Source organism: Peromyscus californicus, unplaced genomic scaffold (genome assembly GCF_007827085.1).
Source record: "Peromyscus californicus insignis strain IS unplaced genomic scaffold, ASM782708v3 Scaffold_10__1_contigs__length_136768540, whole genome shotgun sequence".
In the NCBI taxonomy this organism is placed as follows: Eukaryota; Metazoa; Chordata; class Mammalia; order Rodentia; family Cricetidae; genus Peromyscus; species Peromyscus californicus.
Window position 1 is genome coordinate 11,178,018 of NW_026294391.1, and position 27,326 is coordinate 11,205,343.

At 41.6% G+C, this 27,326-nt stretch overlaps 1 protein-coding gene across 8 annotated transcripts in view; it reads right to left on the reverse strand.

Moving 5' to 3' along the window:
• The window catches only part of Sytl5 (synaptotagmin like 5), a 271,854-nt gene extending 245,757 nt beyond the window's left edge, over nucleotides 1–26,097 (reverse strand). For 4 of the 8 annotated variants that reach the window (XM_052741486.1, XM_052741720.1, XM_052741633.1 and 1 more), the window contains exon 1: nucleotides 25,643–26,093. The gene's annotated coding sequence lies outside the window, so the exon portion shown is untranslated. Of the gene's footprint in view, nucleotides 1–25,378; nucleotides 25,457–25,642 lie in introns of those variants that run through there. The other 4 variants (XM_052742124.1, XM_052742197.1, XM_052741874.1 and 1 more) reach the window with 4 other exon arrangements.
• Nucleotides 26,098–27,326: the final 1,229 nt, after the last annotated feature.

Here is a 27,326-nt window from a genome sequence, read left to right on the forward strand (position 1 = left end):
AGATGATGATAAGGTTCAGGGGTGCTGAGTTCTTCTCAAGACTGGCCAATAACACACAAGAAAACTTAAAAATGCATAAAAATTGTTAAAATTATGTCTGTAACAGGCATAGTGCAATTGTCAAACTTCATTACCCATCAGACCAGTGGTTACCAATCCCATGGTCAAAAGTGCTCTGTGATATTACAAAAGGAAATAGAAAAGAAAAAAGACAATGTTTAGTGAGAATTCATTTTACTTTCTATTATTCATTAAACAAATGTTAGATGAGTAGATCTTGTAAGTTTATAAGGACACCCAGAACTTTCTACCACGTCTCTATATTTATGTCACCTCTCCCCCAAGAGATTACATAAGGTTTTGAAAGTAAGATTTGCATCCAAAATATCTTTGATATTTGATGGAGTATTTGATCTGTGACAAGAACCCATTAAACATATGTCCAAATACTTGAATGAATAAACAAATGAATGAAACCCAGAATTTTTTTGACTAACTTGGTAAATATTATCAGGCCTCTCCTTTAAGTTCATCTTACTTCCAGATTCCATAATTACATTCATCTCTTGGAAACCATTAGCTCTGAAGATTCAAAACAATGCTGGGTTTGAACCTGCCACCTACTTTTTGTTTTGCTTGGTGAGAAAGGCACTTGCTATAGATCATAGTCCAGCCTCAAACTAGTGGCCCTCCAGCCTCAAGCCTCCTAAATGCTGAGATTAAAAGTGTTCATCACCACATTGGTCCCTGTAGATATTTTTACATGGAAGTATCTCTTTATTTCACAGAGATACTGCCTGGAGAGCTTTTACAGGCAAACACCTGAGACATAAACTACACGCTCTTGCCTGACATTATTGTATATCACTCTGTCAAGTCAACTGCTTCTCAGAAGAACATCTGATTATGGTTTTGCGAAACAGTAATGTCTGTTATGCACAGGAACCATTTGGCAGTTCTTATAATGAGAATGCAAGGCTGCTGCCTCTCTCCTGGGAAAGAGGGAGGAGATGTGAAAAGTGTGACTCCTGCAGATGCAGAGATCCACAGCCAGGCACCAGGCTGAGCTCCAGGAATCCAACTGATGAGAGAGAGGAGAGATACTGCAGGCAGGGGACGTGGAGATCAGGATGAGAGGACGTGCAGAGATGACCGGCCACACTAGTGGAAGCCCATGAACTGTAGGCTAGTGGCTGTGGAGACCACATGGGACTGGACTAGGCCCTCTGGATACGGAAGACGGTTGTTTGGCTCGAACTGTTTGGGGGGCACCCAGGCAGAGGATCATGATCCATCCCAGGTGCATGGGCAGGCTTCTGGGAGCCTGATGACTGTGGTGTTGCTTTGCACAGCCTTGGTGCAGTGGGGAGGGGCTTGGACCTGCCTAGGCTCAGTGTGCTGGGCTCTGCTCACTCCCCATGGCAGACCTCGATTTGGGGGATGTGGGGATGCGGGGTGGCTTGGGAAAGATGGATAGGGGGTGGGAGGAGGGAGGAGGTGGGATCTGTGTGTGGTATATGGAGTGAGTAGAAAATTTCTTAATAAAGAAAAATGGAAAAAAAAGAAAAAAGAAAAGTATGACTCCTCCAGGTGGAAAATAAGGAAGGCCTTTGCCATTTGGTTTCGAGGCCAGAGGCCAGGAATGAAGGTGCTAGGGCAGCCCGCACAAGGGCGAGGAGGCAGGAGCACACTTATCTGACAAGCCCCTTCCAGTGGTAGTATTCCTCCGTGTTATCCCCAAGCCTAAGACTGAGCAGATCTGTTGAGTGGGTTCTGAGAAAGCAGCGCTCATCCACAGTTTGGGACTGAAATGGGTCAGAGCTAGGAGTAGCAGGAAGAGTCGGTTGGGGGGGGCGGTAGAAGTGACAAAGAAAAGCAGTCATGTGATCAGCTAAGTAAGGGAACAGGAGACCATCACAATGAAGTTGTTCACATGGCAAAACAGAGAACTCCAGAGCACAATGGAGGAAGAAATGAGTTCCTAGCAGTCACAAATAATCATGGCCCTAGCTCATGAAAGGGAGAGATCACAATCCCTTCCCCCATCTCTGAAATCCGAAGAACTAGACAAAACTTAACTGCACCTTTGATTGCGAAGGTAACAAAAGACCTTGCCAGAAGGCACATATAAGAACTGTGTATACCTGAGGTATATTATGTCTAGTCTCAGCTCATAGCACCAAAGGAAAAGGAAAGTTTGAATTTAAATGATCTATAAAATACATTCTCATTTCTCCTAGATTAATATTTATCTCATTACTTCCACTCTACCCTTTAAAATGGATCATGAACTCTAAGTCCTACAAGTTTTCTATTACGTCCACATTGCAATTTTATTCCCTGATACTTGAATCCTATAACTAAAGTTTTGTGATTCTCTTATCTTGAAGGTTTTCCATCCAATATCATCTTCAAAAGAGGAAACATGATATTTTCTCTACTATCCTTGATGGTCATCCACCCTTCATGCCAAACCCATCACAAGAAGTACTCCAAAAGAAAGAATGCATGCCTAAAATTTCTGGACAACATTGGCTATGTAATTGTTGTTCTTTGAAATGAAGATGAGCTGGAAGGATTGGCTGAGGTGCTTCAAAATTGATTTTTTCAGTTATGAGACTATAGAAGGCAAAAGGGGAACAGTTGTCCCTGCCATGTATAACAAATGAATGACAGGAAACAAGCAATGGCCATAAAATAGTATGTTAAATCCTAAACATAGCATTTCATTGTTAGAGTGACTCACTCCTTTCTCTTCAACTCAGTATTCCATTTATAAAGAAAACAAAGATCCTTTGACGTCTATCCTTTCATATTTACCACCATGTTTATTTAATTTCATGTATTAGAGGCACGTGGCTTTCTAATAGATGTAAAAGGTAGTTACACTGTGCTTTGTTATGAAGATGACCAGAGGTCAAGGGAAACATGATATAGAAATGACAGCAAACATACAGCATTTACAAGTGTTGGGTTAAAGAAGTCATGTAACATACACAATGGCATTGCACTGTACTTGGTGTGAAGTCACAGTCTGGCTTTTTGTGTCATTAGATAAGAAGTGATGATCTTAATGACATGGGTGGTTCTGAAATACTATATTTTGTGGCCTTAGGAACATATTAGAATTAATTCCCACTCATTTAGTTCTAGCAAGGGGGTGTTCTACAATTCTTGCTAAGACAAGAAGCATAACTGAAACGGTTCCAGAACTCATAATAGCTTCAGTATATTTAAACTTTCTGACCCACTCAGGAACCTGTGAGGTATCCAGAGGCAGCAATAACCACTACCCAGCCACTGGAAAGGCAGCTGTGGTATAGACGCTAGCAGGACAGAGACAGAATACCTTTGTATAAAGCCTGGCTCCCCCACTTCATATTGTTATGCTATTTATCATCGCCATGCCCCAGTTTCTTTATCTCCAACAAGGAATGATAATTGTAGCTACCTCTTAAATGTAGTTGATAGAATTAAATGAGAAAAATCAATCACATCCCCAGCTCAAAGCTCTTGAGGCTTCCAGCACCTCACACATATAAACTACATGGAGGAATTTGAAAGAAAAAAATACAGAATCCCTTCTCCTCTGCTAATACAGAGAAGCAGTAATCTGATAGCTCTTGGTGACACAAAGATTCTGCAGGCCTTTCAAAATAAGAGCAAAGTCAGAAGTTAGGTCCATATATCCAGCAAGCACCCAGAAAATGCATGGAGCACTGTAGCTTTCTGCTGAAGTTCCAGAACTGTATCCCACCAACTAAAGACTATGTGTGTTAAGTCATTGATACACAGAATCAGTCTATTTGTATTGCCCAGACACTAGCAGTTGAACTGGCAGTAGTCATCTTGGAGACATAGAAAGCTCATCTAGACATCAAAAGGACAGATGTTTCAGACGTTTTGAGGCAAGAACAGTGGAAATCAAGAGAATTCTAAATTCTAAATTTTTAGCTAAGCTTTCCCTTCATCTGGATTGGAGCAGGCCTTGCCTGGTAAACAACAGATGTACAAGGAGGTTCAGAGAGATCTTCTGCAGAGGGTAAAGAGAGAAAGAAAAAGTTTAAAGTAGATGATATCATCAAGGATCAGTGATTACTCTGGTTGCCTAAGGAAGATGAGTCTATAGAGAGATAGTGAGAGGTGAAGGCCAATCTGTGTTGGGAGATTTTCCCTGGAGTTTGCCTTCTACTCTGGCATCTTGTTGGCCAGATGTTTTTGACCTTGTTGTGAATGTTTTTCATAACATAGAAAGAAAACTACCTCAAGAAATAACAAAACTTACAAGTGGCTTCCACAAACTCCTGGTTAGCCAAGCAGATTATTGATCCATATTTAGATTTGTCACCAATTCACAATGATGTTAAAACCAAATGATTAAATGCACAAAGCCATATGGGCCAAGTAGTATTTTGGCAATACCAGAATCTTTTGATCCTCCAAGTAAATGTTCCAGTCACATTGCTCCTGTTAGGAATTGATAGACCATAGATATGCTCACGATGTTATACACAGTCCAATAGGCTTCCTCCCACTCTTAGTAGTGACCGGTCAGAGGTTCCAACATTGGCTATAGAGACAAATACCAATTTCACCAAAACTTACTAAAACTCACTCTTTAAAATACTGCAGAAATGAAATTTTTCTTATTTTTTGTTTGTTTTATCTAATTTTTTTAATATCAGGAGAAGCATGGTTTGCCTTTTAAATTAAAACATAAAAAGGTCATGAAAATGTTTCATTCAACAAATATTTAACTGGAACAAGATCTTCAGGGGAAAAAAAGAAGAGCAAATAAAAGTTCCATGTGACCAATTTCTAAAATGTACTTTACAAACAAATACACCTACACCCAAAGGCTTTCCATTTAGTAAAATGCCTCTATCAGATGTAGCCGTGTGCTCCATACCAGACATTACAGACAACCACTATAGCTTGTGGGAATACAGTTGAAGATCAGGGATGAGCTTACAAGAGATCATCAGCCCAATAGTGTCACCTGTAAGGCATTTAGTTATTTGGGTCACAGAAATTGACATAGGCATATAGGAGGTGAGACAATATAGGACTTTGTTTCTTTCTTTGCATTCTTACCTCAAAAGAAGCAAGCAATACACCTTTCTTAATGCTTCTGCTGTAGCTTTTCACTCATGTGCAGAGAATGTGGAATGAAATGAGGTCAAAGTCCTTGTTTACAGTGACCAATCTATTGAAAGTAAAATGCTGTTTAACCTGGATCACCTTGGAAAGGGGAAACGGATGAGATCTCCATGAGTAAACTGGGAATGGGGGGGGGCAGTAGAGGGGAGGGGATGGGGGATGAGAATATGAGGGAACAGGATGGTCGAGCTGCGGGAGGGACGGAGTAGGAGAGCAATGAAAGAGATGTCTTGACAGAGGGCGACATTATGGGGTAAGGGAGAAACCTGTTATTAAGGAAATTCCCAGGAATCCACAATGATGACCCCAGATTAGACTACTAGCAATAGTGGAGAGGGTACCTGAGCTGGCTTACACTGGTAATCAGATTGGTGAATACCCTAACTGTCATCATAGAGCCTTCATCCAGTACCTGATGGAAGTAGATGCAGAGATTCACAACCAAACACCAGGCCAAGCTCCAGGAGTCTAGTCAAAGAGAGGGAAGAGGGATTATGTGAGTGCTGTGGGATGTCTTTCTCTATGCTGTGAATATATGCTATTCCAATTGGTTAGTAAATAAAGCTTCATTGGCCTATGGCAGGGCAGGATGGAGCCAGGCAGGAAAATCCAAGAGAGATAATGAGAGGAGAAAGGAGAGCGGGAGGAGACATGAAACCACTGTCCAAGGAGCAACATGTAATGGGACTCAGTAAAGCCACGGCCATGTGGCAAAACATAGATTAATAGAAGTGGGCTAATTTAAGATGAAAGCTAGCTAGCAAGAAGCCTGCCATAAGCCATACAGTTGGTAATTAATATAAGCCTCTGAGTGATTATTTTATAAGCGGCTGCAGGAACATGGGGCCACGTGGGACCAGAGAAACACAGGACCATGGAGAAGAGGTAGGCCCAGAGAAACTCCAACTACATATGAGCAAGGGGGGGTGTCAAGATCACGATGGGGAAACCTACAGAGACAACTGAACCAAGCTCGTAGGAACTCACGAACTTTAAACCAACAGCTCTGGAGCCTGCATGGGACCGGTCTACACCCTCCGCATATGGTAGACAGTTGTGTAGCTTGGTCTGTTTGAGGGTCCCCTGGCGATGGGATCAGGATTTGTCCCTGGTGGATGAGCTGGCTTTCTGGATCCCATTCCCTGTGATGGGACACCTAGCTCAGCCTTAATGCAGCGGGAGGGGCTTGGTCCTATCTCCTCAACTGAATGTACCAGGCTTTGCTGACTCCCCATGGGAGGCCTTACCCTTTTGCAGGAGGGGATGAGAGGTGGATCTGTGGTTGGTATGGAAAATATAAAAATATTATAAAAAATAAAATAAAGATAATTACAAATAGAAAAAAAAGAAATTAAAAATTCACATGTCCCCAAGACATGGTTAGCAGTGGGGATAAACGGACCCATATATATCCCACCACTTAACACCTTCAAATAAAGTCATCTGCTTAAAGTGCACATAGCTTATTTGGTTATTTCCAACTAAGAAAATTGACTGATATGGCCACATTATATGCTAGTCAGAGGTTGAAAACAGAGATTTAGAAGAACTGCACCAGAAAAAAAATCAACCTTGGGAAACAGATTGCTAAGCAAATGTACTGCTAGATTAAGAATTATATAGTTCTCTTGTCTGCCTGTCCCAATACACCGTTTTTTGTGTTTTTACTCTCCTGTCCCCTCATGACCCTTTTCCTTAGAATCTAAAGTGGCAGACTGACAGACACTGCATCTATGAATTTTTTATCAAAAAGCAGTAATAGAGGCTAGAGAGGTGGCTCAGTGGCTAAGAGCACTTGCTATTCTGGTAGAGAATCCAGGGTTCAGTTACCCACATCTGATATCTCCTAACTACCGATAACTCTAGCTCCAGGGGATCCAACCTCCTCTTCTAGTCTCTGCAGGTACCTGCACATATGTAGCCTCATACTTAACTCATACCCACACATATAGATACAAATAAATATTTAAAAATAGAAGTAATAGGAGTTCCCCTGAAAAGGAATACTAAGGCATGAGAATGGCAGTCGTCCTAATTTTCACTATGTGCTCTTTTATTGATGATTTTTTTTTACTATGCCTTTTATAGTGGAATTTACTATGACACTGATTGAGATTTACTCATCTGGAGAAAAGTTATACAAAGCCATAAAGTATTTACATGCAAATATACTATAATAAACAGATTCCACGTGTACCCACCGATATCACTTTTTTTGGGTGCTTAGGAACCAGAGCCATAGACACAGAAATTCATGTCATTGGTCAAACATAAAATTGGATTATTAGATTATTTGATTAAAATTCATTACCATGAAGCCTTCCTGGCATAAACAAATGCTTGATTGAATGAATAAGTAAGTAAATTAGAGTTCGGTGACAAATCTCCAGGGCAGAATTTCAAATAAGTTATTTTGATAATTTACCTTCAAGGCAGTGAAACACAGCTCCTAATTCCTTTAGTGGGGCCTCTGCCTAGCACCTTGGGTTTCAGTGGGGAGGCGGAGGCAGAGAATCACTTTAAGCTAGTGAAACCTGACAAACATTACCTCAGCTAGACAGTGGCCAAGATAAATATGAAGTGATCGATAACTGTGACAGTATATGCCCTTGGTATGGGGAGTTAAAATGGCATTTAACCTCTGGGATCTTCCTCTCCAAAACACACAGCCCCATGCTATCATATGAAAAACAGGAGACAAATCCCAGCTGATCTCTGTTCTTTCTCTCATGCTTTAAAATTGTGACATCCTGAGGGCTGGAGAGATGGCTCAGTGGTTAAGAGCCATCTTGGTGCTGCTGTAGAGGACCCAGGTTCAATTCCCACCACCCACAAGGTGATTTACAACTGTCTGTCATTCCAGCTCAAAGGGAACGGATGCCTTCTGGACATCATAAGCACCAGGCATGTACATGGTGCACATACACACATGTGCCTTAAATAAATACATAAATAAGCAACTGCTTCTTTTTTTTAGGAAGAAGATTGTACTATCTCTGAGAGCAAAAGTGTTACTGGATATGCTCCGCTCACTACCACTCACCCCAGTGGAAAAGCCTTGAAGAAGGCAAGCCATAGGATGCCAACCCCTATTGTGTGCTGCCCTGTGGGAGCTAGCCGAGAGTTATTCTGCAGTAGATGGTTCTCAGTAGGAAATCAGAGTGGTGCAGGGAGACTGACTAATTCAAGAGTAAAACCAACACATCAAAGTAGGAGGCAGGAAGTCCAGACAGAAGTATGGAGACCAACTTGTAAAGGGGTGGAGTGTAAAGTTCCTGAGAAGCCATGTGAGGTCTGACTGGGGCCTGGAATGCACCCATACCTTCTCTGCCTTTCACTGAGTGAAGTTCCACTCTGTGGCATATGGCTTAGAAACATTTGGTATTCATTTTATAATTGTCTCCTTTGCTGTAATTCCCTTGGCTATGCTTAAAGTGAAATTCCTTCTAAGGATGTTTAGCTAAATCTTAGAGAGCCTGTGAGAGATGGCTCAGTTGGTAAAATACTTGATCCACAGCACCCATGTGGTGGCAAATAGGTTTCTAAGCCCAGGACTAGGGAGGCAGAGACAGGCAAAGATTAGTAAAGAAAAAAGAGGCAGGCCGATCTCTGGGTCTCATTGAAAAACTAACCTAATCAGTGTGCCCCAGGTCCTAGTAAGATCATATCTCAAAAAACAAGTTGGAGGTTCCTTAAGAATGACACCTGTAATCCACCATATAAACAAACTGAAAGAAAAACCACAGGTTCATCTCATTAGATGCTAAAAAGACCTTTGATTAAAATCCAACACCCTTTCATGATAAAAGTCCTGGGGAGATTAGGGATACAAGGGACATGCTTAAACACAATAAAGGTAGTTTACAGGAAGCCCATAGCCAACATCAACTTAAAGGGAGAGAAACTCAAGGCAATTCCACTAAAATCAGAAACAAAACAAGGCTGTCTACTCTCTCCAAACCTAGTCAATATAATGTTGTGGTGTTGTGCCCGTGTCGCAAGACCCCCGAGCAAGACCACCACAGAGCTGATATCTGATGCAAAAAACACAGGGGTTTATTGATAACAAGCAAGCCCGGGCTTGGTCCGTGTCACAGCACGTGGTGGAGGACGGCCCTGAGCTCTCAGGGTGAGGGGTTTTTAAAGGGAAAAACCGCAAGCAGGGTGGTACAAGCCTTTGCATAATGTGATTGGGTGAGGGTATGTAACCTTTGAATTTACTGGTTGGGGGTTACAGTCATCATTTTGGGGCAGGCCTGACAAGTCCCAGGCTTTGTCCTTGAGCTGCCATGGAGGCTGGCTAGCCTAGCATGTACTGACTGTGGGGGCTGACTCAGTGGCCCCAGCTCTGTCTTTGACTCATGCACTTAGTTATAAGTCTGTGAGGGGTCCCAGACAGTAAACAATTGGCTGAACCTTGAGCAGTCAGAGTACATGCAGAAAGGGAGCTACTGCAAGGACTATGTCTTTTGTTCATGGCCCTCTCAGAAACTGCTTGCTTAAGTCTCAGGAAACTGAAATTGAGGCCTGATCTCTGAGAGAAGACTGAGCACCATGTTATGGCATCTACTTAGTCCTTTCAGTGGAATACTATTTTAACCAGGCAAAAATGTGTTACATTTGTTTATGCTGTGGAATATTACTTTAATTGTGTAAAAGTGTATTACATTTGTTTATGCTGCATTTGTTTAATAATTTAAGGATGTGTTTTTAATTATGTTAAAATGTGTCGCATCTGTTTCACCTTGCCTGCCCAAGGCACCTGCCTGGTCTAATAAAAAAACTGAATAGCCAATAGCTAGGCAGCAGAGGGATAGGTAGAGCTGGCAGGCAGAGAGAATAAATAGGAGGAGGAATCTAGGCTCAGGAGAAGAAAGAGAAGAGAAGGAAAAAAGGAGAGAATGAGAGAGACGCCAGGGCAGCCTGCCAGCCAGATACGAGAAGCAGTGAAAGTAAGATATACAGAAGGAAAGAAAAAAGGTAAAAAAAAAAAAAATCCCTGAGGCCAAACGTAAATGAAGAGAAACAGGGTAAGTTATGAGAGCTAGCAAGAAACGAGCCCAAGCTAAGCCAAGCATTCAAAACTAATAATAAGTCTCTGTGTCAGGTTTGGGAGCTGGCTGGTGGCCCAAAAGAAAAAACCTGGTACAATATAGTACTTGAAGTCTTAGCTAGAGCAATAACACAAGTGAAGGATTTACATGATAGTATACATTAAGTGGCCTGAAAAACTCCACCAGGGAATGCCTATAGCTGATAAACACTTTCAGCAGAGTAGCTGGATACAAGAATAACTCACAAAAATCAGTAGTCCTCCTATATACAAATGACCAATAGACTAAGAAAGAAATCAGGAAACAATACCTTTCAAAATAATCTCAAATAATATAACCCATCCTGGGGTAACTCTAACTAAGCGAGTGAAAGACTTGTATGATAAAAACTTTGAAGAAATAAATTGAAGAAGATACCAGAAGATGGGATGATCTCCCATGTTCATGGGCCACTAGGATTAATATAGTAAAAATGGTCATCTTACCAAAAGCAATCTACAGATTCAATGCAATCCCCATCAAAATTCTAACACAATTCTTCACAGATCTTGAAAAGAAAGTTCTCAACTTCCCATGAAAAAAAAAAAAGAAAAACCCAGAATAGCTGAAACAATCCTAAATAATAAAAGAACTGCTGAAGGTCTCACCATTCCCAATCTACTACAGAGCTATAGTAATAAAAACCACATGATATTGTCATAAAAACAGATATGCTAATCAATGAAATTGAACTGAATACCCAAACATAAATCCACACACCTGTGTACACTTGATTTTTGATAAAGAAGCCAGAAATACACACCAGAAAAAAGAGCATCTTCAATAAATGGTGCTGGTAAAACTGGATATCAGCATGTAGAAGAATGCAAATAGATCCATACTTATCACCCAGCACAAAACTCAAGTCCAAATGGATCAAAAACACCAACATAAAATAGATACACTGAACCTGATAGAAGAGTAAATGGGGAATAGCCTTGAATTCACTGGCACAGGAAAATACTTTCTGAACAGTACACCATTAGTACAGGCACTAAGATCAACAACTAATAAATGGGACCTCATGAACCAAGAAGATTCTCCATAGCAAAGGACACCATCATTCAGACAAAGCAACAGTCTACAGAATGGGAAAATATTCTTACCAACTGATAATTAGCCCTCATCTGATAGAGGGCTAATATCCAAAATGTATAAAGAACTCAAGAAACTAGATATCAAGAAAATAAATAACCCAGTTAAAATAGGGTACAGATCCGAACAGAGAATTCACAAAAGAGAAAACTCAAATGGATGAGAAGCACTTAAAGAAATGTTCAACATCCCTGTCATGAGGGAACTGCAAATCAAAACTACTTTGGGATTTCATCTTACACCTGTCAGCATGGCTAAGATCAACAAAACAAGTGACAGCTCATGCCAGTGAGGATGTGGAATAAGAGGAATACTCCTCCATTGCTGGTGGGAGTTCAATCATGTACAGCCACTATGGAAATCAGTGTGGCAGTTCCTCGGGAAGATGGGAGTCAATCTACTTCATGATCCATCTATACCACTCTTGGGTATACAGCCAAAGGACACTTCATCCTACCAAAGAGACAGTTGCTCAACCATGATCATTGCTGTTGTATTCATAACAGCCAGAAATTAGAAACAACCTAAATGTCCCTCAACAGAAGACTGAATAAAAAAAAAGTGATACATTTACACAATTGAGTATTACTCAGGATTAAAAAGAAATGACATCATGAAATTTGGAGGTAAGTGGGTGGAACTGAAAAAAATCATTCTGAACGAGGTATCTCAGACTCAGAAAGACAAATTTTGTATGTATTTGCTTATATGTGGATATTTACTGTGAAATCAGTGATAACCAAGCTTCTCTCCAAAAACAGACAGAAAGTCCCCATTGCTGAAGACAATTCCCACACAACTCATTGAAGATGCAGATGCCAAGCCAGTGCCTACATAGAGTCTTCACCCATATGCTCCAGATTCTTTAGGACAGGAAGGTACTCTGCAAGCTCTCAAAAGAGAAACATAAACACCAAGTCAACCACAAACCCTATATCAACAATGGTGTCCTGTCTATAAGATATGCTAGAGGAATGGTGGCACAAAGCTTTTGAGAGTAACAAACCAACAATGGATTTAGCTTAAGTCCCACTTCACAAGAGGGAACCCATACCTGACACTACTTGGGTGACTAAGAACTTGAGACTAGATAGTCCATGGACCTAGGGGAAAACCAAATAATACTGTTCTAAGAAAAGAAAAAAATCTAGTGATAAATGACTCCTAATGATATTCTGCTATATTCATAGATCAATGCCATATTCAACCATCATCAGAGAAGCTTCCTCCTGCAGCTTATGGAAACAAATATAGAGAAACACAGCCAGATATTATGCAAAGAATGAGAAACCTTAGAACACTCAGCCCTAAATGGGATGTCTCCATCAGATCCATTCCCTCAGAGCTCAGAGAAACCTGTGGAAGAAGAGGCAGAAAGAATGTAAGAACCAGAGGGGATGGAGGACACCAGGGGAACATGGCCCTCTAAATAAACATGAGCAAAGGTCATATAAACTCACAGAGACTGAAGCAGCATGCACAGGACCTGCATGGGTCAGTACTAGGTCATATATATATCATGGCTTCCAGTTTAGTGTTTTTATGGGACTACTGAATGTGTGAATGAGTAGGTCTCTGATTCTTGTGCCTTCTCTTGGGCTCTTTCTCTTCTGTTCATCTTATCCAACTTTTGATGTGATCATTTTTGTTTTATACTATTATATTTTTGCTGTGGGATGTTCTGTATGGCAAATGTGTTGCTCTGATTGGTCAATAAATAAAACACTGATTGGCCATTGGCTAGGCAGGAAGTGTAGGCGGAACAAGGAGGAGAATAAAGCTGGGAAGTGGAAGGCTGAGTCAGAGAGACACTGCCAGCCGCCACGATGACAAACAGCATGTGAAGATGCCAGTAAGCCACGAGCCACGTGGCAAGGTATAGATTAATGGAAATGGATTAATTTAAGCTGTAAGAACAGTTAGCAAGAAGCCTGCCACGGCCATACAGTTTGTAAGCAATATAAGTCTCTGTGTTTACTTGGTCGGTCTGAGCTGCTGTGGGACTGGCAGGTGAGAGAGATTTGTCCTGACTGTGGTACAGGCAGGAAAACTCTAGCTACATATTTTATTTTGTTATTTTTTAAAAAATGAATGAATGAATGGAAACCTAGTCACTAGGGTAAAGGTTAACAACTGAACTGTCACTCATACCTGCTGTCATTGGGAAAATCAGTTTTCTTCAATAGAGTGACACTAGATATATCAACCACTTCAGGACAGGCCTCATGTTCAGGAATAGTTGACCAGCATATAATGGACTCCACGGTTGTTGTTTTTTGGTTTTTGGTTTTTTTTTTGTGGGTGCTTTTATTTAGTTGCTGTTTTGTGTTTTTATTTTTGTTTTATTTTTGGAAAGCCTGTGATTTTACTCTGTTTTCTTGGTTTGGGTGTTTTGTTATTGTATGGGGTTTTTGTTTGTCTTTTGAGAAAGAACTTAAAGTTGGGTGGGTAGGGAAGGGGGATTATCTGGAATGATTTGGGGAAGGGGAAGAATATGCTCAAAATATATTTAAATTTAAAAATTGTTTTAAATGATAAAAATGATACAAAATGAATAACACTTGTGGTTGATCTTTAGCCTCTATAAGTGTACACACACACACACACACACACACACACACACACACACACACACACACACACCACAAACACATGTCCTCAAAAGAATGAAAAATACAGCATTATGGATGTTGTGCCTAGACTAGCAGTGGGGTAGCAGCTGTACTCTTGACATCAGAGAGCACTGGGCAGAGCTCTAGCACAGCAAATAGACGTAAGTGGACACAGGCAGAGAGGACGCAGTGAACTGCTCTTTCCCACTTGTACAAGAGGATGTGACTCTTGATAATGGTAAGGAAAACTAAATCATATTGCCTTCCATTCGAGTTGGCTAAAAGGTATTAGGAAATACAAAGGGAGAAAATCTATTACATAATGGAGAGCTCTAAGAGCCGCTGGAGTGAGGACTAGCAGAAGCTTTCACTGAGGCTGCCTTTACTAGTCTAACAACATGTATGTATATAATAGATGGGAAATGCAAAAGTATCTGTCATATTTGACTAAGTTATAGATTTTAATAAATGAATTTTTATGAATCTGTTACCCAAATCAGTACCTACAACATTGCTAATGCTAGTGCATCTACTATACTACTACCCAATCCCATCTGTCTCCCCAGTACTGGCCTAGGTTCTGAGATACATACATACATACATACATACATACATACATACATACACACATACACACACACATATACACATATGTGTTTGTGTGCATATATGTGCATATATAATATATATCTTGTATGTGTAAAATCCCTAAGGATTTATATTTATATTTTATTTATGAGTCTGTATTCTTCCCTATAGCAAGAATTAATTCATTTTACTCTAAAAACAAATATCACACTTACCATTTTCCTATCAATGGATGACTATGTTATTCTAGACTTTTTTTTATTATGAATCATGTTGTGGTGCACATTATTTCTAGAGGTACAGTTGTCTTAGTTAGGCTTCTATGCCTGTGATAAACACCCTGACAAAAAACAACTTGGGGAAGGGAAGGGTTTATTTTGGATTATACTTTATAGCCCATCACTCAGGGAAGCAGGTTGGGGACTCAAGGCAGAAACCTGGAGGTTGGAACTGAAGCAGAAGCTAAGAAGGAATGCTACTTACTAGCTAGCTTCTCCTGCCTTGCTTGGCTGAGTTCTCTCTCCCACATCAGTCACATCCCACAGACTAGCCTACAGGCAATCTGATGAAGGCCTTTTTCTCACATGATGTTTCTCTTCCTAGATAACTCTAGCTTGTATCCAGCTGACAAAAAAATAATCAAACAGGACACTGACTCACATTCAGAATTTCTCTAGAGATTATGTAGGAATAAAAATACTGAGTCATAGGGTTGGTAGAGTCAGCTTACCAAGATAATGTCTGAATTAGTCTGTTTTCTGCTGATATAACACAATATTTGAGGCTGGGACTTTATAAAGAAAAGTGTTTTATCCAGCTCAGAGTTGGGGAGGCTGAAAGCTCAAGATTGGGTAACTTCTCTGTTTAGCCTCTGATGGAGTCTCCTGGGCTGCACCACAACATGGAGAGATAGAAAGGCAACAGACTACATTCCGAATAGGGCAAGTGCATAGAGTGACCCAACTTTATAAGAATCTACTCTCAGGATAACTAACCTTATCCCATGGAAAACTACATTAATCCACAACTTAAACGTCTTCCACTAGGTCCTCCCTCTTGAGCTCTTATAGATTCCAACACCCCTTAAGATCATGCAAACCAAGCTTCCAGCTCATAAATCCTTAGAACACACACACACAAATCATACTCAAACTATAGGAGCAACAGAATTTGCTTTTCCAAAATACTCCCAAATTGTACTCACACAAAACAAGATATATGAGCTCCTGTAGATCCACATCCACATGCGCACTTTTGTTATCAGATTCCATCATGTGTTATCACATTTTCACACCAAACATACTATGTTCTTCATCAATCAAAAGCCACAAGAATCTGAAAGTGCTATCAGTACAGTTTAATTCAAGGCTTAGATGATGTCTTAAATAAGTTTCGGAAACTTATTTAAGAGCAGAGCCTGAAACAAAGGTTTGTACGCAGGTAAATTTGTTTGGGGCAGAGTTTCCAGTGAATAGAAGTATACAGGTGGGGAAAAAGAAAAATAAAACTCATACAGGGATATGTTTCTAAGTTATCCACTACTGTAGAAAACTTGATTTTAATCTTACTTAGACCCTCTGAGGACTTCTGAGGAACAAACTCTACTAAAATGCAAATGAGAATTATTTGGTCAAGGATAGGTGAAATAAAGGGAGTTCATTGCCAGTTCCCATCTTAGATTATTAACTCTCTCGGATTATATAACATGTGTGTGAGTGCTCGGGAAATACCAATGAAGATCTAGTATGGAAAGTGGGGTATTCACTATGACTTAAGGAAGGCACCACCTGGATATACAGCATGAAGTTAGTTACTAGACTGAAGGCTTGATTACGAGCTGGACTGAATGTCTGGGGGAGGAAGGTCACTTTTTTTCAGTTGTGGATTTTAAATTTATATAGACACAGAACATCATGTATGTATGTACAAAGTAAAAACCAGAAGTAAAACTGTCAAGGATGGGCCAGTCAGATGGCTAAGCCGGTCAAAACACCAAGCCTGATGACTGAGCTCCATTTCCAGACCCCCATGATGGAAGAGAGAACCAGTTCTTGAAAGTGATCCTTCCACATCCAGATCCACATCATGGAGCATGCCACCCATACACAAAATATAAAGAAACAAGCAAGCAAACAAACAAATAAATGAGCAAAATAATTGTTTAACGGCTCAGCCAGTAAAGATGCTTCCCGCCAAGCCTGATGGCCTAAGCTCAGTCCCCAGGCCCCAACATGGTGAAAGGGAGAGACAGCTCCTTAAAGTTAACCTTTGACCTCTGTGCATGTGCCTATGCTAGTGCGGGTGCAGGCACATGAATAAATGAATAGATATAATATAAACTTGAAACTGTCAAGGGGAGCTAATAGGAGGGACAGGGCAAGAAAGGGAAGGGTCGATAGATGAGGGGGGTATGATCAACATACTATATGTACATGTGTGAAAACTTTGAAAAGCTGGGCTGGAAGGATATGTGAAAAGCCCTGTTTCTTTCTGTTGCTGGTATAGAATACAGGCAAGAGAGTTGGTGCCATCTTAGACCATGGGGCAAGCAGCTGGATGTAATCTAGCTTTGAACTTGTTGGAACAGCTAGGTAAAGGGGGAATGTGGGCCTGTGTTGGTACCAGGGAACTTCTGTGACAGTTTTACTTTAGACATTTGTCTGTTACTGGAACTAACTGGCATTCTCTCACCAGAGAAACAAAATGAGAATGGTTTTTCTCATTGGTTCTCTCTTCCATCATGGGGGTCTGGAAATGGAGCTCATCAGGCTTGAAAGAGAGAAACAAGGCTCTCTTCTCAAGCATGCCAACTCCCTTCCCCTGGGCTTCGGAGAAGTATCTCATAGAATAGCTTTCTCTCGCTGGTGAAATTCAGTCATAGCTTCACAGTTGGATGTAAGAGATGCTACATGAGAGATTCTTCATTAGATACACTGCTACCAGCAAGAACAATGGGATTCAGTTCCTAAGAGAGAAGGTGAGGGTGAATATTAGAGGGCAGCTTAAGTTTCTGTCACTAGATGAGGAAAGGAGAATCCTGGGGGCAGAAGTGTACAAGTATGGATAGGGAGAGGAATATGGTTGAGGGAGAGCAGAGGGTAAGTGGGGGTGAGAGGATCAACTCAGACTAAGTATGTATAAAAATATCATAAGGGAATTGTTATTTTTCATGATAATTGAAAATATTAAATTTCATTTAAAAAATTCTATTACAGTAGCCTTGGGGCATGTTTTAAATATATATGTCTGTCTTAAAATTATAAAATGAACATACCAAATAACTCACAGAGTTAATATGAGGACTAAATGAGATAAGTTAAATAAAATTGCATGTTGCTTGGTATGCAGAAAATGCTTAATAGTCGTAAACGTTGGCTGGTTTTAATTCACTTTAGTGAGTCAGCAGCATCAGGACTTGTCATGGAGCCATCTGTCAGATAACAGATCTTATCAGTGTCCCTGAATTTATTAGGCTTAAGGGTGCTGGGTGCTGACTCATACCCAAAACACTCATAAGTGTTTAAAGCCGGAGTGTTGGCTTAGTAATTTACAATGAAAAACATAACTGTCAGCAGAACAGACAGGCCTGACCAGGTTATCCTCTCCCTGTAGGCAATGAATATGTGGCATCATCAGGTTGATTGTTGAGCATGAAATCAGGAGGAACAGAATCCACTGTACCGTTCAAATGCTTAATGCTGGTGGGCTCTCACAGCCTAGTGTATCCGTCTTACCAACTGCGCTTGTCTTATCCAGGAAATAAAATAAGACACTTCTATTAGAATAGCACCTAAAACCTCTTCCCCTGGACATGCAGGGGGGACACAGCCAAGGGAGGGCAAAAAAAAACCAACAAGTGCAAACTGTGGGAAATCTGGGAAGGTAAACTCAAAACACGTATAGAATGTGGAAAAGATATTACTTGTTCTTTAGGGGTTAAATGAATAGCTTTATTCTGACTAGAGGCTCTACACATCTGGCATCTTTGGAAAATGTGCAAGCGAAAAATTTTAGCAAAAACCATTCTTTGTGTCCAGTTCCAGAGTAAATGGGTTGGGTGGAGAGGCAGCATTTAAGAGTGCATACTGCTCCTGCAGATGACCCAAGTGTGGTTCCCAGCACCCACATCGAGTGACTCACAAATAGCCTGTAACTCCAGCTCCAGGAGATCTGATGCCCTTTTCTGCTACTTGTGTGCTCATGCACATGCCCACATACACACTCATACCCACTCTCCCTCCCCCAAATAATTTAAAATGAGAAAATAAATGTTTTTAAAAATGTAATCTTGCCGGGCAGTGGTGGCGCACGCCTTTAATCCCAGCACTCGGGAGGCAGAGGCAGGAGGATCTCTGTGAGTTCCGAGGCCAGCCTGGGCTACCAAGTGAGTTCCAGGAAAGGCGCAAAGCTACACAGAGAAACCCTGTCTTGAAAAACCAAAAAAAAAATGTAATCTTGTTTTATTGAATTACAAATGAATGCATATGAAGCATAACATTTACAATAATGAAACTATGTAGAAAATATGTGTATATTCATGTGAACATAGTATAAAAGTGCTAGCCACATCTTTTATAAATGATTAAAACAGCCACAGAAATAAATTTACTCTCAACAAACAAGCAACATGTTTTTCTCATCTCCAGTTATTTTGGGGAGGAGATGCTGTTTGATATAGTACACTATGAGTCTCGTGTAGAAATGATAATGGGACTAAATAAGAAATTATTTAAAATTAATGTGTTTTGAGAAAAACTCGTTGCCCCTTTGAGAGACATATGTTCTCTAGAGTGATTAATCCTTTTTAAATTGCATAGGAGAAGTCTTACACAATCATCTTTAAGCTGGTAAAAATAGCAAGCTGCAAGTTAGCTCTCTTGTTGGAGAACATGACTAGAGACAAGTGAGGCTACACATAGTTACCTACCTCTGTTTCTACAAGACATGTAAAAAATCCCAATGAAGCATTTTCTCACATTTTCCTCTGCTCTCTGGGGAGGTAATCTTGACAAAATAAAGTGCAATACTGTCCAGTATTAAGATAGTGAGTATCATAGATAAACTTCACATACCATGATATATGGAATGACCTTGACCTCACAAATACCATAAAATAGCAAAATGTCAGTGATCTGTGGCTTGCAAACCATCATTTCTACACAAGTGACATGGATGTCATCTGGAAACTTGTTAGAAATGCAAATTCTTGGGCTGTACCCCAAACTAATAGAATCACAAATTCTGAATCAGACACCAGAATCCTGTTTCTAACCATTTCTTCATGATGAGCTTGGTAACTGCTAAAGTTTGATCTATACAGACCATACGACCTAAAAGACAATCTATGAGGCAGCAACATCATGTCACCAGGAATGTGTAAGAACTTTGCACTCTCATGCCTCACCTTAAGAAGTGGCCCCTCCTGAGTCTGGGTTACCTCACTCAGGATGATTTTTTCTAGATCTATCCATTTGTCTACAAACCTCATGATGTCATTGTTTTTCTCTGCTGAGTAGTATTCCATTGTGTATATATACCACATTTTGTTTATCCATTCTTCAGTTGAAGGGCATCTAGATTGTTTCCATGTTCTGGCTATTACAAACAATGCTGATATGAACATAGCTGAACAAGTGCTCTTATGGTGTGGTTGAGTATTCCTTGGGTATATGCCCAAGAGTGGTATATAGCTGGATCTTGGGGGAGATGGATTCCCAATTTTCTAAGAAAGCGCCATATTGATTTCCAAAGTGGTTGTACAAGCTTGCATTCTCACTCATAGCAGGATACTAGATGTGGAACAAGGATGATTTGTCTGCTACTCACATCACCAGGGAGGCTACCTGGAAAACAGGACCCCAAGAAAGACACAGGGATCGCCCAATGACAGAGAAATGGAATGAGATCTACATGAACAGCCTGGACATGAGTCGGGGTAGTGAAAGGCGAGGGTCGAGGGAAAGAGAGGTTGGGGGAGCGGGAGATCCCAGCTGGATCAACAACAGAGAGGGAGAACAAGGAATAGGAGACCATGGTAAATGAAGACCACATGAGAATAGGAAGAAGCAAAGTGCTAGAGAGGCCCACAGAAATCCACAAAGATACCCACACAACAGACTGCTGGCAATGGTCGAGAGACAGCCCGAACTGACCTACTCTGGTGATGGGATGGCCAAACACCCTAATTGTCGTGCTAGAAACCTCATCCAACTACTGAGGGATCTGGATGCAGAGATCCATGACTAGGCCCTGGGTGGATCTCTGGGAGTCCAATTAGCGAGAATGAGGAGGGTTTATATGAGCAAGAATTGTTGAGACCAAAGTTGGATAAAGCACAGGGACAAATAGCCAAATGAATGGAAACACATGAACTATGAACCAATGGCTGAGGGGTCCCCACTGGATCAGGCCCTCTGAATGGGTGAGACAGTTGATTGGCTTGATCTGTTTGGGAGGCATCCAGGCAGTGGGACCGGGTCCTGTGCTCATTGCATGAGTTGGCTGTTTGAAACCTGGGGCCTATGCAGGATTGCTTGGCTCGGCCTGGGAGGAGGGGACTGGACCTACCTGGACTGAGTCTACCAGGTTGATCTCAGTCTGTGGGGAAGGCTTTGCCCTGGAGGAGATGGGAATGGGGGGGGGAGCTGGGGGGAAGGTGAGGGGGACAGGAGGGGGGAGAACAAGGGAATCCGTGGCTGATATGTAGAACTGAATTGTATTGCAAAATAAAAAAAAAAAAAAGAAGTGGCCCCTCGCCGGGCAGTGGTGGCGCACGCCTTTAATCCCAGCACTCGGGAGGCAGAGGCAGGTGGATCTTTGTGAGTTTGAGGCCAGCCTGGGCTACCAAGTGAGTTCCAGGAAAGGCGCAAAGCTACACAGAGAAACCCTGTCTCAAAAAACCAAAAAAAAAAAGAAGTGGCCCCTGCATTTTAATAAAATTTCTCGGTAACTCATGTGCACATTCAAATGTAAGAACTGCCATGCTGTACCCCACTTTCTGTTATGGGCTGAATTGTGGCCCTCTTCATGTTGTTATGCTTAAGTTCTAACAGGCAAGATCTGAGAATATGCCTATATTTGGAAACAGGTCCTTTAAAGATGTGATCACGTGAAAATAAGGTGTTTAGAGTAAACCTGCTGTGATTTATGTCCTTAGAAAGTGGATGTCGCAGCACAGATTTGCACCAAGGAAAGGCTATGGACTAACACAACAAGAGGGCAGCTGCATCCAAATCAAAGCCATCGGCTTCACAAGTAGGAAACCCCACTGGTGCTTTGATCTTAGACTTTTAATCTCCAGGACTCCGGGAAAACAAATTTATTTTCTTTGCCACATTTCCTTTGTGGCATGTAGTGTGGCAGTTCCAGAAAATTAAGAGTCTCCAAACTCAAGTAGGTACTGGCAATTTTAGAAGGTGTTTTTAAAAACACTAATAATGTTTGGTTCCCATTCCCAAAGTTTCCAACATAAGTGATCTAAGGATTAACCCATGAATCTGGGTTTGAGAAAGCTCCCTGGGAATTGTTACTGTGCACAGTGTTTGAAAGTTGTTGATATCTACACCGGGCTTATCAGGCAACCCTTCCAAGACTCAGAGCGCTAAAATCTAAAATCTAAAATTCCAGTCTCTGACCCTTGCTTATCCAGTCTCCCGCTGTTATGTTCTCAAAAGTGGACCTTCTGTACATTGAGGACTCCTACTAAGAGGAAGTCAAACTAACAGCTGGCAAGTTTGTGGTAATGTTCTCTTCACACATCAACATTTTAAGTTATTTGGCCTTTTATTTTGTTATTGCCCCCCACTTCGGTAGGACATCCTCCACAGTACAGGCATAGAGAAGTCCCCCCTCAAGAAAATCTGTTGACCTAAGTTGTCAGCACTTATTTTTGCTAGGTTTTCATTGTTCCTCCCATTAAGATGCCTTCAAGGTTCCTAGGATCCAAATGAAAGACTTGGATTCTATAAATCCTCACACCAGGGATCTATCTGGTACCACAGTTCTAAACAGCATTTAAGTGTAGCTAAAGTTTTCCTTTCTGGCCCACAGTCAGGACAAATCTCTATCACCCACTAGTCCCACAGCTGCTCAGACCTGACCAAATAAACACAGAGACTTATATTGCTTACAAACCGTATGGCCGTGGCAGGCTTCTTGCTAACTGTTCTTATAGCTTAAATTAATCCATTTCTATAAATCTATACCTTGCCACATGGCTCGTGGCTTAACAGCATCTTCACCTGCTCTTTGTCATCATGGCGGCTGGCAGTGTCTCTCTGACTCAGCCTTCCACTTCCCAGCTTTATTCTCCTCCTTGTCCCACCTACACTTCCTGCCTGGCCACTGGCCAATCAGTGTTTTATTTATTGACTAATCAGCAACACATTTGCCATACAGAACATCCCACAGCATTTAAGTGCTAAAGCTTTTCCACTTTTTCCTTATCCCTGTAGCTCTCAAACCCAACAATCTAGTCAAAGGACTAATTATTAAAAGTTTGCTGTGTTTCAAGAACTGGAGGATCTGATTTATATTTAATATTAATGGAGGCCATGTAAGATTTATATGTGAATATTAATATATACAATGTATTTTCTGAATGTTGATGTATTAGTCCATTTTTGGCCGTGTGTGTGTGTGTGTGTGTGTGTGTGTGTGTGTGTGTGTGTGTGTTATTTAGTTCAGGGTCCTTGATGTTCATAGACCCAACACTGGTGGTGATCTTGCTGGCAGAGTCCTGAGATAGTGCAGGTTTTCACAAAGTAATTGACAGAGAATGCACGCACATAAGCATTCTCTGGCCTCCTCCCTCTTCTTATGAAGAAGCCACCAGTATTCAGTGATGAAAGCTCTACCCTGATTACCATAGCCAATCCTAATCTCTTCCCAAAGGTCTTACTTATAAATAATCACAGTCAGATTAAGTTTCCACCCTCTTAAAATCTCATGATAGGGATTAGTGTTCAACACATGAAGGTTCCATAGACATAACTAAAATAGGACACAATTTGGGGCGGGGGAACCCTTTCCAAATGTGAGTTTGCTACCTTGAGTAATATTTTATTTTACTTGGCCCAACCAATGACACAATCACAACTTCAAACATTTTCATAGTATTCCAAGCAGACCTTCTAGTTAACTCTCCAAAGTCATCAACAGCACCTCTCCCAATAAGCCTTTCATTATAGAAGCTAAAAGTCTTGATATTTCCCCAGCCACTCTTGCCATTAAGAGCAGTTTATATGACCCAGTTCCTGCCAACGAGACAAAAGGAGCGTTTGTTAGGAAAAGAGGAAGTTACACAAAGGCATACACTCTCCCCTTTTCTACCCTTGGTTTCTTGTCCTTGGATGAGGCATAGGGTCATCGTATCTGAAGCGGCTGGAGCCATTTTGAAATCCTAAAGATAAGGTATTGACATAGCTGTCCCATTGTTTTCACCTGCTGTCAGACTTCTCTACTGCTAAAGTCACTCTTCAAATAAATATGTGTATGTGTGCGAAATGCACACACTTGTATATATTTATATTCTTATTTATTTACAAAATAGTATAATCTGATGATCTACACTTTACGAAAACCATTGAATTACATGGATTATATTATTATATTCTAGGAGCGAAGAGGAAGCTTGCCCATGTAGAATTTGAGAAATCTGAACTGCAAAATTATTTAATCATTCACTCATATTTCCAACATACCTCTACTTTACTAAGTTCCAGTGATAAAAATATGAATAAGACTCATGATAGAGGCAGGAAGAGCTAGGTTATTAGGGAAGTGAGAAATATAACTTATTTTGACGAGCTTACTGGAGGTCCTTGAAAGAGGATTATCAATGACTCCCTGTGACCTGACTAACCATCTAAAGTTTCACTAATTTTCTTCTAAGAAGAACAAGAGGGGTTTGTTTATATGGCCACAGATTGCAATCCACAGGACAATTCCAAAACCAGTAATCTATGATCAGGGGCTAATAAACTGCCAGAAAACATTCCTTCACCTATATTTCTCCCCCAAAAGATAAAAGGCAATACCAGATTTTAGGAGTACTTTGGTACTGTACCATCAGGTAAGTTGTCTAGAACAGAATCATTTTGTGATATGAATTAAGACCACCTGTTAACATCACATCACACTGAATAATACTGACAACTAGTTGTCAGCATAAGCCACAGATTCATGCATTTCAGCATACTCTCCCTGGCACTTCTATGCAAAAAACGACAGCAATAATTAGTGTCTGTTTAACAGTCACAGAAACATTTTGCTGCTTAATGGTAGTGAAAGGAGAAACACCCCTCCCCAAACTGATTTTACTGAAAGCAATGAGTTTTGGCACTCCCTACACCGATAGAGGACGAACTAACATGTAGCTTTGTACAGGTAAATCCTTCTGAGACTCAGAATAGGTTCTCATTGATTTTCCTGCAAGGGAAATAAGAGGCTTTGAAGCATCTCTGAAAACAGACAATACAAAAGCAACAATAACCTCCAATTTTTTTTCCGAGAATATTCCATGGCGTCTTTCAATGAATTCCCTCAACATTGGCACAGATTGTGCCTCCAAAATATTTTGATTCTGTCCGTGGTCACTTTATAGGTATGCAATAACTGCAGTTCTTTGCCAGCTCTGCTGTGTCCTGGGTTAGAATGGTTCTTCCAAGATCCCAACTCAGGCTACAAGAAACACCCAGCCACCTTACTGAATGAAGAAAGCGCCCGGCAAAGGATCCCAGCTCAGTTCTCCTGTCCCCACCTCTAAAAATTATCCAGGAACAAAAAGAGGTGGGCGGGGGGGGTGAGTAAGCAAAGACAAATCAAACATACCTTGTCCCATAAACGTCGCATCAGGACATTTGAAGGTACCCGGGAGATTAAGAATATGGCTCCAGAGTTTGGTTTGGCTGGGAGTCTAAGCACAGATTTAATATTCTCTGACGCGTTTTAAAAAATCTAACTTTCTATCTACAATGGAAAGAACCAGAGGAAGGAAGGAAGCAAGGGAAGAAGACAGAGACACAGACTGGAAGACCCTCCCCCATCCCCCGCAACCAGCACCCTAACAGAGGGTATCAAATGGCGAGAACTTACCTAGTCCTCACCTATATAGAAAGGCGACTGGAGCAGCCTCAGAAGGGAGGCAGGAGTCGCGCCGCCCGGGAGAGTAGCCGAGGGAGTCGCGGAACTGGAGCCCGGAGCCTGGAGCCAAAGCGCAGACCCCGGGAAGGGAGAGAAGTCCCTCTCCTAACCCTAGGGAGAGGAGTGACTCACCCTATCGCTTGGTGCCCGCCTTTCTTCCTCCCCGCCCCCAGCAGGTAGAGGGACCGCGCAGAGAGGCGGTCTCCAGCCGCCCCTACCCACAGGCTCAGTGCCAGGCTCCACCAGGCGGCGGCGCCACAATCCAGGCAGGCACAGCCCACCCCAGCACACATCCGCGCTCCTGTCACAAGGCTCCTTCATCTCTTGGCCCTAGCCTCTCCAGGTCCCTGCTGTCCTCCCGCTGTCTATGCAAACCCTACACATCTTCCACATGCCATCTGGGCTCGGTATTGCCAAGACCTTCAGGACCAACCAAACTCTCACAGAGGTCCACCACCCCATCCTCATTCTCCCCCTTGTGGTAGCACCAGAACCCATCCAGCCTAGAGAAGGTGTGGCTGGCTCCTCCAGCTTGCCGGATCTACCAGGGATTCACTCCTTACCTGGCCTCTCAGTTGGATATGGCCAAGGTACCATCTCTTCTACACTAGTAACTATTCCTGAGGTCCCCTACTGCCCATCATTGGCCACACACTAGTTACTCCTGTCTCCTGAGACCCCCTTTTGATATTCTCCCCTTGAGGGTGCCACAGGGTCCTGGAAAACTAGTCTGGAGGAATGGTGAACTCATGATGTAGCAAGGGACACCCTCTTCATTAGACCCTCAGTAAGAAGAGCAGCGAAGCTCTGCCCAAACTGGCTTTGGGGCTGGTGCTTCCTTGGCACCATTAGGATGCCCTAGCGTGGAATGAGCTCAAACAATCGGTATTACCGCCATCAAACAAGGCTCTAGATTCCACCCTGGGACGCGGTGTTTCCTTGTTAACAGTCTCTTGTTCTGCTGGGGAAAGGATGATGAAATGACAGTCCTGTCTGCATTATACCAAAACTGAGACCAAACCGGAGGAGGGAGCACATGTCTGCAATCCAAGCACTCAGGAGACTGAGGGGGTGAATGCTAATTCCAGGGGGTGGGGGGATTAGTACCACCATCTTAACTTTTTTTTTGTAGCCTTGGCTGGCCTGGAATCCCAGTGTAGGTTAGGTTGGCCTAGAACTCATAGCTATTCCTGCATCTGCCTCTGCCTCCCAAGTGCCGGGATTAAAGGTATGCACCACCACATCTGGCCTGCCTTTTCATTTAAAATATATATATATATATACTAGGACAAAGAGAATATAGAAATGAGTTACGTTAACTTTGAAAGAGGGAGAAGTCAGAGTTCATAGAAAATGAAACAAGAATGGGAAGAAAAGAGAGAGCACTTTCTCAGTAAGACTGCCACAACTTCTCCACCTCCGGTAAAGCAAGGGAGAGTTTGCCTACTCAGAACAGTAGGCTATCTTCCCCAATACACATCCCCTCTTATCATCCCACACTTTCCCATCACCATTATAAACAGAGATTTTTCTAATAACAGGATGTGTAAAAGCTAGGAGGAGGGTTTTTTTTTCCATTTCTACTTCCCAATAACCCTGCAGATGGCCTAACATACAGTTAAAAACCAAAGCTGTA